Below are 9,265 nucleotides of genomic sequence, written 5' to 3' on the forward strand. Positions count from 1 at the left end.
GTTGGACTCATGTACTTGTATCAAAGTGGGAGTTTACTCCACATCTCATTTGCGGATTTAAATTATTAAAAAAACAGTCTTGCTGAGCAAAGCTGAATTTCTGTGTGTTTACTAGCACATTTACAATACCTCTTGCCATCGAACAGAGATGGGGAGATAACAGAGCCTGGGAACAATGAGTTCTGCTTTGTACGTTTTTGTGCTTCTGAATATGTAAGTACAAATAATGGCTTGCTTCTGAGAGAGAGCACAGTTTGGAAGTGCTTGTTTGTCTATTCGGGTGGCAAAGGAAAAGTTCAGTTTTTAATTTCAGCCATTACTAAAACAAGCAAGAATTTATAATGACTTTGCAGTATTGTTTTCTGTCTGTGTCCTATAGAACTATAGCTTTAGCGACTTTGAAGAAAGAGTACCTCAGGCAGTATGACCTTCTAAAGAGCTCCTCAGATCTCCACTGTAATCATGCAGGAAAAAGTCATTTGCATCATATATAAAGTATATAAAGTAAAGCCTTGCGTCCTCATATATGCTATGTGATACCAGACAACATGGTTTCCCCAGTGCAAACCAAGTACCAACAGGAAATGAAGTTCTCCAAGGGGTCATGGTTAGTTATTTGGTTACTTCATTCCTAATCTTAAATTCCAATGTCAAAGCTTTATAACTGTCCCCATCACTCTTATGTAAGATTCAGTATGGTAAAAATGAAGGTGCTGTTGTTTTCTTTCTGAGAGGGAAAGAGAGAGGAAGGAAAGGCCATGCCTGGCTAAGACATCACTCCTAAAGACCTAAAACAAGTATCTGCTGAGGTTTCCAAAGACTGAATTAATCTCGTCTTAGCTGTGAATAGCACACAATCCTTGTGTTACAATAATTATCAGTTCTGTTCCTCCATACACAACTGAGTTAGACACTAGAGAACATGTTTTTGAGCCAAGGCTGACTACTAATTCAAAGGGAAAAGCACCATTGAATCAATACCAAAAACACTTGGAGACATCCCAAACAAGGGCTGATTCAGTGACTTACTTTGTGGGAAAGGACAGGCCGACAGGCCCAGACAATAGAACTACAGGTTTAGTCCCCTTCCAAACTCTGACCTGTCTCAAAAAACATAAAACAAAGAGGGTGAGCAGATAGAATTTCATCTCCCACTAGCAGCGAGTCCAAGGAAGTCAAGTTCCCAGGCTGTTCATCAAATTTAAATACAATTCAGCACTAAGTCAGGTTATTATATAACTTGACCTGCTGTGCCACTGCCTCTCTCTTTATACCAGTTATACTGAGAGCCTTTAACTTAGGCAAATTACATGCCTGGAGTGAATACTTCCCTAACTGATCAACCGATTGATCTACTTAGAGCCAGAGTGCTTCACTTTACTTGTACAGCTTGGATACAGGCTGCCTGCAAGCAGCTAGCCCTAAGTCAAAAGCTTGTCATTCCAATAGATGTGCTCAGCTGATCAGGCTATGCAGATTAAAGCTGTGATCAATCCTCCCATCCTGCCCTCACCAGGGAGTTAGCAGAAGGGAATTTATTCCCGTTACACTGCAGTTCACTGGTATTTAAGTTTAAACCAGGGAGAAAGTATGCTTCCAAGGGAAAGTAATCTCTGCCAAAATGGAAAGGGCTTAAACCACTTGACTTAAATCATTAATACTTTTTGCTTCTGTGCACATGGGTCAGAGTCCTTAAAGTCTGATTTCCTCTCTCAGCAGCAACTTTCACCCAAGTCACATGCCCTTGACAAAAAGATTCTGTGCTGCAATGAGCACAAGGTATTTCTAAGCTAACTATAAGAAAATTAGAGTATCTGTTGCTTTATAGATTACCATTAATCAATTACATATAGTAAGTTTATTATTGTTTATGGACATTTCACTTATTATTTTGGTTATTATATGAAATCCAAGGCATAGTACAAGTACTTCCCATTTTGCAAGCTGACCAAGTATGGAAGTGTTAGTCACAGATCATCAAAAAGTAATTTTAAAGTTAGAAATTACTTAATTACTAGAATACTATTTTATAAAAAACTTGTCCTAAATAATAATTTTTAGACAAGGCTTCTCATTTCACTTGACGGCAGACAAGTATCATAATTAACCACAATTATTTCCACAGAAAGGATACCGAAATGCCAATATATTCCTACAATGAAGCCTGAACTTCATACCTACTTTACAAATTCATAGGACCTCTGCCTTGAGAACAACACTGAATAGTTTCTAGATATGCCAAGGCTAAAATTAAGGCTTGTGCAAGCTGTAAAGGAGATCAAGGGTTTCCTTATCTGGAAGGAAAAGAGCATACACTATGCAAGTCTTGAATATCAGCTGGAAAAAATATTCTAAAGGATTAATAAAGTACAGTAAAGAGCATCCCATAGTTGATATTATCTTGTTTTGAAAGGAGAAGGATATTTAAAAGGAGAAAAGTAATCACTTTTTTTTTTTTAATGAAATCTGATTCTGCATATAAATACAGTAGTAGAATTATGAAAGCCAAGATGGTCTGGAGATGCAAGTGAGGGGAAAAGAGGGAGTGGTAATCTTGTTTCAGACTAACAGATCACATTAGAAAAACATGCAGAACTTCCAACATACTGCCCTTCTTTTTAAATCTCAGAGAGGCTTGCCAATTCCTGTATACCTCACCTGCATACCTGACATAAACATGCTACATTTTACAGGCAAGTATTCTGGAACACTTTCACCCAGCTTGCTATGTTATGGTTACTCTATGCATAGCTGCTGGGTAAAGGTAATGTATGCAACACTTGGCTTTGAGAAAACTATTTTACTCCAGGAATTCAGTGATGAAGTATAACCACAAAATCTAGAAAGGTGAAACTAAGCATCATTTATCAGCTATTAGGAGAGTGAGTAAGATGTTCAGCCGACTTTTCAAAAGTTACTAAAACTTCTGTGTGGGCAAAGTAGATGCGCTTCACAGATTAGCTGAAGACTGGACTGTTTGTATCAACAGACAAACAATAGACAGTGGCAATAGTATAGCTGATTGCTAGGTGGACATCTCACTGGAGTAGGAAATAACATTTATAACTTGCTGCCTTCCTCAATGCCTATAAAAGCAGCCTAAGACTGTGTTTTTCCTAAGACTGTGGCTGTTAAATCTTCTATCCCATCAACCACTGTAGCATATTTCCACTTTTAACATAAGGAATGAAATAATAAATCAACTATTTATATATGGCTAAATTAAGTAAAATCAAAATATTGTCAGTTTGGAGGAGTTTAAGAGAATTACTGCATGGCAAGCAAGAAAAAAAAACCTTACTAAATTTAATTTAGAAATGGTACTAATCATCATCATATCAATGATGAGTGTGGTTAAAAACCCCAGGGAGCTTCAACAATATCAGATAAACTGAGATTAAAGAGAAGCAACTGGCAACACCCAACTACAATGTACTTTACTCACAATAGATATGATTGTTAACTGGAGAAAAAAAAACAGTAACAAATTGAAGCACATGCAGAAAATATGCCAGTCATTCAGAAAGCATAATCATCATCTTCTTGAGATAACACCAGAGACTTCTGCATCCACAGATGCAGCTGAAGTACACTGTATGACTACAACTCAGTATAGATGTTGAAATTGACTATAATTACTGAAAAATGAAGTTCCTGAACAAATTTCAAGTCACCATGGAATTCAGTTAACATCTGAAGAGCTTCAACTGTTTACAGAGAGAAATAGTCTGAAGTATGTCCCATCAGAATCTTATCCTGCAACAAATGCATTAGCGGAAAGATTTATTAACATGTTCCAGCAAGCAATTCATATTATGGCTGAGAATAAAGCCTACAACATATAGTTGCAAATGTTCTGTCAGGTTATAGGAAGGTAGTAAGTGTCTCACAGGCTACAGCTGGAAGCCTCAATACAGATTTACTATAGCCCTGTCACTAATAGACTAGATAAAAGATCACAGAATCCTGGAGATAGCGATGTTGCTTCGTGAAAGCCTACAGTTCTCCCTGTATCATGAGGTAAGAGAAATACTAATGCATTCTAGAAAAGATGCAAGAAAGAGCTTCTGAACTCAAGTTCTATGAAACATTATCTGTTATGGATGTCTCTTTTATAAACAAAGCCCAGCCAATGTCACATAAGCAATGTCACATAACAACACTAGTGAGCTGAATGCCCCTGTTCCTACAGGTGATTCCAATACTCATAGCTGGATGAATTCGTTGATGAAGAGATGACAGAAACACATGTTTTTATCAAGTGTCTGTGAGATATTAGCCAAAGAGAATCCATAAGACTTCATCTGTAGCATTCTGTATATTTAATGACAGTAAAGCATTCTAATGTTTCAAACATCCTTTTACATTCAAGGGGAGGAATTCCACGAAAAAACAAAGGACTCCATGTGCAGCACAAAACAGTAGACCAAAGCATCCTCCAGGAACAGGTGCATTTCCTTTAGAGGATTTGATGAGTCTAAATGTGAAGTCTGTGAACTTTGGATGGCTGACATACTCTTCATATCACTCTACCTTGATGGGTTATCTGACCTTTAATAAAGGGAAATTCATCTTCAGTCTTTAATTTACTTTTTCCTCTTCCCAAGTTAAATCTGTGGAAAACTCTTGGCTGAAATTGGTTGACATTTTCAAAAGTCATTGCTGGAAAAGAGTAACAGACATGCAAGTAACCATTTCCAAAGAAAAGCAGCCTAAAAGGCATTCTGCCAAAAGCATGGTTAAGGCTTCCCGCTTCTTTAATCAATAGCACACAAGGAGGGGGGAGGGGGGGAGTCCAGCTTTATTTTATCTTTAAATGCTCAGCCCAAATGAATGCATGCACCTGTATATAACTGAGCTTGCCAAAGGTGCATTTAATGCAAGCCATTTAATGCAAGCCATTTAATGCACTCTATTTTATTCGCACTACCTCAAGCCTTTACTATCAGCACTGGGTAATATCCCTTTTGAGAAGTGTAAAATCTCTTCTGGTACTCCCTGTGTTCTAGAAATCACAGAATACTGAAGCACAAAGCTAGGATGCAAATTAGTAAACATTCTTATAAGAAACCCAGCTGTGACCATGTGACAATGTGACCATTCCTATTACTTTTGTGCAAAAACCAAAAGACACAACAGGTTTGGAATCTTCTGTTACTTGTATTTTATATTTCTGAGGATTATCATAGGCTTATGAAATTAATAACAAAAGTTCTGCCTTTATTTTCTGTTTTAATAAAAGTGTGTCTTGTACTCAAAAGACATAGGCTTTTCAGCTAAGAATTCATACTGTACAGCTAACAGTCTTGGCCATTAATGATCATTAGTGTCACCACTAAGAAGAGATTCATGTTGATGTTATTTATTAAAGCAATCAAAATGTGCTATTATGTTCCTAATTACAATATTTATTCAAACTCCCCTACTTACCCACAGTACAAATACAGTGCAGGCAGCTGTTGAAGAAGCTTCCCTGTGCAGCTCTGGAAATGACTTTTTCTTTCAACTAAGGACATTCCTATTCTCAAATGGAAAGAGCAGATTAAATGTCAATCTTCGCACTGCAAGCCAAGCTGTCTTGTTCTGGATGCATGAAGTCACATTATGGATAAGAGCTGCAGAAGCAGAGAAATGAATAAGAACTGTGGAAGAGCATAAAATGGATCTATTCAAGCTTCTGCCTTCAAATCAACACATTATTATAAAACCAATACATATTACAAAAAAATCCCCATACTTTATTGCATGTAATGTAAGTAAACAAACAACAGATTCTAAAATACTACAGAGTGTTTTATTTATTCAGGGCTACCTTCTGTAAGATGAAGAACACCAGTATCAAAAGCTACAATTAGAGAAGCAGCATCTTAAAGCCCTCTGCTGAGAGCTGAAATGAAAGGTTTATTTCACTATTATGCGGCACAGCAGAAGAACTAGATAAACTCAAACTGCAGAACCAGTGCTATCACAAATCCTCTCAGATAAAATACCAAGAAACAAATACAAATCTTTGATCACTTATTTTAAGAACATCCATTAAGAATATTTAAAAAAATTATCTTCAAATTAATTCAGTGTCCAACAACTGTGCTCTTTTTGCTGAAAGAAGAGCAACACACGTTTATTAAGCCAGTATTATAGTATTAAAAATTACCAAGCAGAGACCGCTAAGACAAGAACGAAGGTAGTGTTTTTCCCTCTGCAGACAAAGCCCATCTTTCCAAAACCAAGAATGCTCTTTGATGTCATGAACTAAAACCTAATCAGCATCATCTGCTCTCCCCCCCCCCTTTTTTTTTTTTAGGAAATATAATTTGAATACATGCTTTTCCCAAAGAAGTCCCAAAGCAAAAGACAGAGTTGAAAGAGATCATTAATATCTTGGTAAATAATCTAAATTATTGTTTTGTTTGAAAAGATTAACGTATTTATTGTTTTGTTTGGGAAGATTAATGTATTAAATACCCGAAAACTGTTACAATACATCAAATGTTGTCTAAATTACTTGGGATACCTGAGGGGAAGCTGTAGCTGTGACTGGAGTCGCAGTGTTAGTGGTATTTTCCCATGAACAGAATATACTTTGTTAACAACATTGCCACATGTTCCTACCAACACTTGTTATCAGTATTGCTCTCACTGGTCTTTTCAGGATTCAGTCTGTTCCTAACCAGACGCTGGATGATTTGTATGCCTGAGCGTTCACTTCCTACAGCAGGTAAGGTAAGAATCCGAGATGTCCTTACAATGCCTCTTCTCTCATTCTAAACCATAAAAATCAATCAGACATAGTGGTATATTATTTCAGAAATAAGAGAAGAGAGTCAAATTACCTATCAGGTTAGTATAAATCTGGCGTGGGGTAAGATGGTCCTCCTTTTTTGACAGAAATCTGTATCTTTTTAATGGAAGAAAGAAAAGTAGAGTTATGTGGTCGAAAGATTATGATGAAAATAAAATAGTACTAAGCATACCATTCACCTTCACTCCCAGTTTATATAACAAAACAAGAAAGAATGAACAGATTAGAGGTTGCACCCTTCTCATCTGCTAACTGTATATACAGACACTATAAATTGATAATTAAAAGATTTTTAATATGTGGTAAAGTTAAATATATGTCTCAAAAGGCATTTATGAGTGCCATGCTTAGTCTGTTTACTCACTGAGCAGTCCCATTCACTTTAGCTGGAATGTTTTTGTGAATAAGATTCGCAATCTGGAGAAAACCGTAAGATGCAAGTAAAGACACAAAAAACCCCCACAATATTTACAGTACACAGTGAAACCGACACTCAGCTAGATGAGAATCTGTTTAGTAAGTTACACTGTTATAGGATAAATAACAACAGAGTGAGATACATGAGAGCAATGGGCTGATCAGTCAATGAGCATGTCAGAATAAATTTGTCTAAGTAATCTTTGGAATAAGCAGCATAAAAAGATTATATACATTTACTTTTGTCACATCCCCCTAATTATGATCGACAGTTCTCTTTTGTTTGGATATTCCTTTGGCTCTGAAAATGGCAAGTGATTTTTGATATTTTATCTCTGCTTGTCCTGAACAGCAGAGAATTATTATATGATCTGAAGATTAATTACCTCACTGTACCTGAACAGAAGTGCTTCCTCAACGTTGATCTTTATTTTTTAAATAAAAGATGAAAACCTGCACCTATTCAGGTCAATGAGAAGGTTCCCACCAAAATTAGTGGTATCAAGATTTCACCCTTATTTATCTTCATTTCCTCTTTCACCTTAAAAATGGACTAATCTACGAGTACATCATTTTTGTAAAGCAATAAGGAATGGAATAATGGAATAACCAAATACTCATTTTCACTGAGACCACACATATCATAACACTTCATGACAGCCACAGTTTTTGTCTTTGAAATTAAACTAAAACTTGCTACTGGGTATTAGCTTTAAATTTGGTTCAGAAAGACTGTCAAGTTTATAGAGCACCCTTCTCATAATATCCTAAAATTTACAGCTACTCATACCAATTTACTTGTTACTAGTATTCTACCATCTCGTGTTTATGGGCTAATGTTTGCATGACACTATGTAGGTAACACCAAAAACTGCTCCCTCTATTTTTATTGTGAGTGCAGCTTTTTGTAAGCAATTCCTATGCTATTCTTTGGAATCCTCTCTGTTGGCAGTATATAGCCTAACTTAGCTAATCTTGTTATACACTGGTATAATCCTATTGATATCAGCAATGAACAATAGCTATTTGAAGTATGGAAGATTTGTCATTTGAATTTCAATCAACTATTAGTCAAATTAACTGTTTTATGAAGAGCAGATCATCTTTGAAACTATTCCACTTTGCAACAGTCTCAGCAATTTTTTTTTTCTTTTTTTCCTCAGGAAGTTACTGAATTAGCACTATTTGCCACAAACAGAACATGGTATAGAACAGAGAATATGCTATTGATTTTTATAGCAAAATCTTGAGACACTCAGGAGGTATTTGCTTTGTGGGCAACTGTTTGGTCTACTTCCCTGGACAGACTGTGCTTTTACTTCTCTAGCTCTCATTCAGATGGATAAACCCAAAGTAGGCATAGAAGATACCGTGTTAAAGGACCTCCCTAGAAAGTAGTTTTCTACCTTTGAGAGACAATTAAACAGAAACTGCCTAGAGCTTTGAAGTGCCTTCAGAACTCCAAAGTAACTTCTTATTCCATATCATAATTCTGTTTAATACTCAACAAAGATATTTTAGTTTACATAGAGGAGATGTCATTTCTGTAAAATGTAGCAATTCAGACGTGTATCTGATTTAACTGCCAGTCATCACTGGCATCATGTTGTAATTCGATACCTCTTGTGGGTATCATAGATACCAATAGTGTGGAAAAAAATGAGAATGTGGCAGACAGAAGTTAGTCCTTTTTTGCCATCCCTGAAATGAGTTCTCAGAAAAGTTCATCTCTCTTCTTAGTATTGATAATCATGCATTAAAGTCAATGCAATCTCAAGCCCTTCATAAGGCCCAGATCTCATAAGCATATAAACACATTAACGTTTATCTCAGTAAGTACAGTGACTACACATCTTAAGTCTAGAACATGCTTGTAAATTGTTTAAACAAGGGCCATGATTTCCAATATTCTATGCTCTTCCTCTTTTATTTAAAAAGATGTATCCAGTCTGGGAAATGACGTTAAAACACTCAGCTAATGTGTTTTTTCTCTTCCTTTCAATATAACAGTAATAATAGTAATAATTATCATTTCTATTATATATC

The 9,265-nt window shown here is 36.1% G+C and overlaps 1 long non-coding RNA gene across 1 annotated transcript; it reads left to right on the forward strand.

Moving 5' to 3' along the window:
• The first annotated feature begins 139 nt into the window (after window positions 1–139).
• On the forward strand, window positions 140–6,718 carry LOC112983258 (uncharacterized). The gene is made up of 3 exons (XR_003259187.2): window positions 140–213; window positions 6,305–6,384; window positions 6,653–6,718. It is a non-coding gene; the product is annotated as an uncharacterized LOC112983258 (long non-coding RNA).
• Window positions 6,719–9,265: the final 2,547 nt, after the last annotated feature.

Source organism: Dromaius novaehollandiae, chromosome Z, assembly GCF_036370855.1.
Source record: "Dromaius novaehollandiae isolate bDroNov1 chromosome Z, bDroNov1.hap1, whole genome shotgun sequence".
Taxonomy (NCBI): Eukaryota; Metazoa; Chordata; class Aves; order Casuariiformes; family Dromaiidae; genus Dromaius; species Dromaius novaehollandiae.